Consider the following 5,895-nt stretch of genomic DNA (forward strand, 5'->3'; position numbering starts at 1 on the left):
AGTGGGAGGGTCTCCTCTATTTTCTTAGCAGCCTGGCGCCACGGGGAGGGGCGGGGAGGACCCGAGATTACTTTGAATGCTAAGAGAGCAGGTATGGTGAGATCCTGCCTTGGCCATCTGGCCCTCCCAAAGTCGCACCTCCAGCAGCATGCTTGCCTGTAGAGCGACGGAGGCGCCCGCCGGTGTAGTAAGAGGAGACGCGCTTGATCGAGAAGGGAGGGCGTGTGGGGCGTGTAGGCACATGTAAAGCCCACTTTTCCCTCATTAAAACATTAAAGCGTACATGCTTTGCTGTATTCAAGCATTCGAGACTGGACAATATGCCGCTGCCTTTCCTCATCCTTATCTCGATACGTTGGCGGTTTCCTTGAAGCTAAACTGATACACTCAAAAACAGATGCGCAGGCTTTCACCGTATCCTTCAGCTGAGCTGGTTCTGAAATTACGGGTAGCAATAGGGGAGCTTTCCCAGACAGCGCGTGAGAAGGGACAGGTCCTTGAACTGGGCCACGACGAATGGATTAAGACCGGAATGGTTTATAGGCAAGAGGAGAAGAGGCGGTCTTCACCTAAAAGTCGATAGTAAGAGCATGCCTTAATGCAGAGCGAGAACACTGCTAGCCAGGCACTGCACTAAATTACCCTGTTAACTAACTCACATAATTGTCCCCACAACCCTACTGTTATCCGGATGAGTAAACTGACTCACAGAGGTGTTAACCCGCCAGAAGAAGCGACAGAGATGGGTACCTGTCCAAAAGTTCAGAGTGCCTTTACTGAAAACAGAAGCAGTTAAGGAATAAAGAGCAAAGTGGTACCCCCAGAGGCCAGGCTGGAGATAGTTCTGACTGCCCAGATTAAGGAGTTTGCAATTTAATCTTTATGCATGCCCCTTTCCCCTCCCAGACTCTGCCCAGGTGGTGCCCTGATGCCCAAGGAGGTCAACTTCCTCTGTAAGTTTGGGCCTAAATACAAAGCTCCAAATTTCGTTGAAGGTCAGCATTCCGTCCTTAAACTGCATGCAAACATTGGACTCTATAATATCCCCCATGTTTGTTCTGATGTAAAAGTCATACTTATTCCCAAATATTTTCCAGTAGAATTGGTGCTGCAGAGTTCCTCCCCGCCCCCCCCCCCAGGTCTATCTAGTGTTTTCCTGCCTCTCAGGAGAGTGGCTTTGGGAGCTACTCTTATCCAACCTTGGGAGGTAATGGTCATAAATAATGGGAAGCCAGAGAGGAGAGTTTAAACCGGGAGTGGTCATGTGCCAAGTGGTGATTTTAGATTTGTCTGGCAGAGATGGAAGGATGGATTAGATGGAAGGAAAGTTAAATCTCAAACACTGGGTAAATATTGCATTGATAAGGGTTGCCTGGGTGGCTCAGTTAAGCGTCCGACTTCGGCTCAGGTCATGATCTTGCCGTTCGTGAGTTGGAGCCCCACATTGGGGTCTCTCTGCTGGCAGCTCAGAGCCTGGAGCCTGTTTCAGATTCTGTGTCTCCCTCTCTCTCTGCCCCTCCCTTATTCACACTCTGTCTCTATCTTAAAAATAAATAAACATTTAAAAAAAATTTTAAATACTGCATTGATAAGTACAGTAATTTATATGTGTCAAGCAGTCTCTAAGTTTAGGCCTTTTGATGTCTGATCTTCCATGCATCACCTCCCCCACCCCCAACACACCCAGTGTTTCCCAGTTCAGACCCTTATTTGCTTAAATGAAATAAGCTAGTCACAAAAGGATAAATATTGTGTGATTCTACTGACATAAGATACCTAAAATAGGCCAATTCTTAGAGTCAGAAAACTTAATAGAGGTTACCAGGACTGGAGAGAGTGGGGAGCAGGGAGTTCTTAATGAGTACAGACCCAACACAGACCCCTGCTTACTGGGACGGCACCTGGAAAGTGCTGTGGCAGGTCCGCCCCATCCTGTCCCACCTGGTGGTTCTCAGCCTGCCCAGACTTGCCATCGGCCTTGGAACCAAACGATGACAACATTCCTCCATGCTCCATTATCTTAGAACTATTTTGCAAATGCCTTTCCTAATTCCTCTGAAGCTTTTGGTTCCTCCTTAGTGCCTTTTACCCTGTCCTAGAATTCTTCATTAATTTTATTACGCTAAGGGGTGGAAGTCCCCTTCAAATGCTGTGATTTCCTCTAACTGGCAGAGTCGCTGTTCAAGATGCACCTGCTCAGGAAGGGAGACCGGCAGCAGTGCACAAGGCTTGGGGTTCACTCTCGAGGTTTGAGCAAGGATAACTCACAGAAATGTAATGTGCCTTCTTAGTGTTAAAACAAGATTAGCTCCTCAAAAAGTTAAACATAGAATTACCCATATGACCCAGCAACTGCTGTTCTGGGCGTGTACCCAAAATAATTGGAAAAAAAAAAGAACTCAAACAGATAGCTGTAAACCCCGTGGTCAAAGCAGCAGTATTCAAAGTAGCCAAAAAGTGAAAACAACTCCGATGTCCAGGGGCAGATGAGTGGATAAACAAAATGTGGTATCTACATACAATGGACTATTATTTAGCCTTAAAAAGGAGTTAAATTCTGACACATGCTATAACACAGATGAACTCTGAAAACATGCCGAGTGAAATAAACAAGACACAAAGGACAAATGTTGTATAATTCTACATATTTTAGGTATCTAGAATAGGCCAATTCATAGAGGTGGGGACGGGGAATTATTAATCAGTGGGCACTGAAGCTCCAGTCTGGGGTAATGGAAAAGTTCTGGGAATGAATGGATTGTAGTGACGGTTGCCTAACACTGTGAGTACTTAATGCCACTGAACTGTGCACTTTAAAATGGCTAAAATAGTACATTTTATGTATGTATATTTGCCATAAATTTTTTTAAATACTTAAAAATTCGATTAGTTAAAACTTTTCTAGTTCACAATTCAGATTTACATGCTAACTCACTCCCATCGTGAGTTGTCTCATTGTGAAATTCAATTTATAATCCAGATTGAAAATTTTTTACCACTACACAGTTGCAATTTAATATGCAGGGCAAAAGTTCAAGGTGAGAGGGGACACCAATAGCCTGCAGTACCCCCTTAGTTTAGATAATATGCTTCCTTTACTCTATTAAACAATCCTGCCTAGGGTTTGTCACAGTGCAGGAAATGAATGACCTTGGTGACAGAACATTACAAAATTCCTTTGCAGCAATTGATAGGGCTATGAAACATGTAAAACATTTTCTTTAATGTTAATATTAATTTTTTCTTTTAAAAATACCAAATTCTAGGGGCACCTGGGTGACTCAGTCGGTTGGGCAGTCGACTTTGGCTCAGGTCATGATCTCACAGTTCACGAATTCCAGCCCCACATCAGGCTCTGTGCTGACAGCTCAGAGCCTGGAGCCTGCTTCAGATTCTGTCTCCCTCTCTCTCTGCCCCTCCCTCACTCACATTCTCTCTCTCTCTCTCTCTCTCTCTCTCTCTCTCTCTCTCTCTCTCTCTCTCAGAAATAAACATTAAAAAAATTTTAAATGCCAAATTGTATTTCTTTTTTAAAAAACATTTATTAATTTTGGGGATAGAACACATGGGGGGGAAGGGCAAAGAGAGGAACGGAGGATCTGAAGGGGGCTTCTCCCTACAGGCTGACAGCAGCAAGCCCAACGTGGGGCTTGAACCCACAAACCACAAGATCATGACCTGAGCTGAAGTCGAATGCTCAACCAACTGAGCCACCCAAGTGCCCCCGCCTCAAATTCTATTTCGTTTTATAGGAAACTGTTCTTTATAGGTTTTTCTCCTCTTGTGCACCATGGTCCTGGTTAGGAAAATATAATCCTGGCTTTCAGAGTTTACAGCCACTGCGAGGCCACAGGGCACACAGCTAGAGACAACATCCAGGCAATGAGTAAACATGGAAGATGGGCGAATGATAAGCTGCAGGAGCACAGCAGGTTCCATTTTGGTGAAAACAGCCTACGATGTTAGCCGGCCCACAGTAGATCCCTCAGTCATTTTTGTTTATTTTTGGGTTAAGCACACACATTGGGGTTCTGCCAAGCTGAGGTGGATAGAATTTCACATGAAGAAATGGAACACAAAACAAGTCTTGACAGAAATTTTCAACAATAAGGAAAGGGCTTTCTGTTTGTTGTTGTTGCTCGTAATGTAAAAATGTAGCTCTAAGTCATAGAAAAGTCATATTTCTCTGAGGCTAAGACGCATATGCAAGCATTTAAAACTCATTTATAAAGTGGCTAGCACACTCTTGCTAAATAAGTCGTGTGTTTTCATCCCCTGCCCTGTTCATATAATTATAAATTCTGAAAACACTCATTATTAAATCCTTCTGAGAGCAATTTTTCAAAGGAGTTAGTTTTGAAAATATTTTGAAGATTATCTATTCCAGAGGGAATATATGTTTTCTGGCTTTCATGAACTGAAACATTTAAAAATAATATCCATAAGTAAAATTGCAGTGAAAAGTTGTTATGTTTTTCAACTAATTTTGGCACGTGTGTTTTCTTTCCAGAAAACTTTTCTTTAAAATTATCCGTAGGGCTCGGACCCCGAGGAGACTGTTGGATCCCTTCCCTAAATGCATCTTCTCCAGTTCAGCAAAGCCGTCACAATTTCTTTCTTTCTTTCTAGAAGTTACTTCACACCACCTAAAGGCATAGACTCTTTTCCAGTTGTTTCAATAAAATTACAATGAATGAATACAAACACACACACCTTTTAAATTAATCATGTCTAGAGACCTGGAGAGTAAATGGCAGGAAAAAAGGAGTAGCAGGGAATGTGGACAGGCACAGAGCAGGTGTGGTCCGTGCAGATGTGGCCTGGGGAAATGCCAGAGCAGGAGGATGGGACAGAAGGCAGTGAACAGAGGCAGGACCGGAGGCATCTGAAGACCGGAAGGAAGAAGCCTGTAACTTGGGAACGCTCCCAGCAGCTGAGCCAGCGTGCTGCCCTGGCCACCTGAGACCCACTTTCTTCTTATCTTCCTTTTCACCTCCACCCCATTCCCTTACTTCTCACCTCCCACTTCCTTCCTGCCTCTCTTCTGCTTTGCCTTAGCTCTAGCAATGGTCCTTAAGACAATGCTTAGCTAGGAGGTCCCAGCAGCTTTTCAAAAGGTAGGCCAAGCTTCTGACCCTCTATGTCCTTCTGGGGGACCAGGTGGAGGTGGGGTGGGGGGTAGAGCCTGAGTATTTGCTTGAGGACAGGGTCTACAAGAAGCCAAGGGCCAAAGGCACTGCAACAAGCATCAGGCCACCAGCCTGGGACCCACTTTGGCCTATGTGCAGGGGCTGCTGCCCTTCTGGAGAATATAGCTCTTCATATTTAATTGCTAGTGGAGGAAAACTAGCAATCTGGGCTCCAAATCAGAAGACTTAAGTTCCAGTCTCAACGCCATAACCTAGCTGAGCAACCATGCAACTGCCTGCCCCTCTTTGGACCTCAGTTTGCTCACGTGGAAAGAGAAGACTCTAGTCCATGCCAGACCTGGTTCTGTAATTACTACCTGTGAAGTCAAATGTGTTTAGCACTTGGCAGCAGCCTCTGCTTTACATAACCTGTTGTACCAACTGACAATTGTCCTTTGAAAAAACCACGGCCCTTTAACAGAGTCTGCAAGGCCTGTGGGAAGACAGTGAGGATCTGTCTTGAGAATGGACTCTGAGAATGGTTGCCCTACCTCTTAAACAATGGTTTAGATGTTTATTTATTTTTGAGCGAGTAAGAGTGGGGGAGGGGTATGGGGGAGGGGCAGAGAGAGAGGGAGACAGAGGATCCAAAGCAGAGTTCACATCAACAGCAGAGAGCTGGGTGCAGGGCTTGAATCCACAAACTGTGAAATCATGCCCTGAGCCCAAGTCAGACACTTAACCAACTGAGCCACCCAGGCGCCCC

This window comes from Suricata suricatta, chromosome 5 (genome assembly GCF_006229205.1).
Source record: "Suricata suricatta isolate VVHF042 chromosome 5, meerkat_22Aug2017_6uvM2_HiC, whole genome shotgun sequence".
Lineage (NCBI taxonomy): Eukaryota > Metazoa > Chordata > Mammalia > Carnivora > Herpestidae > Suricata > Suricata suricatta.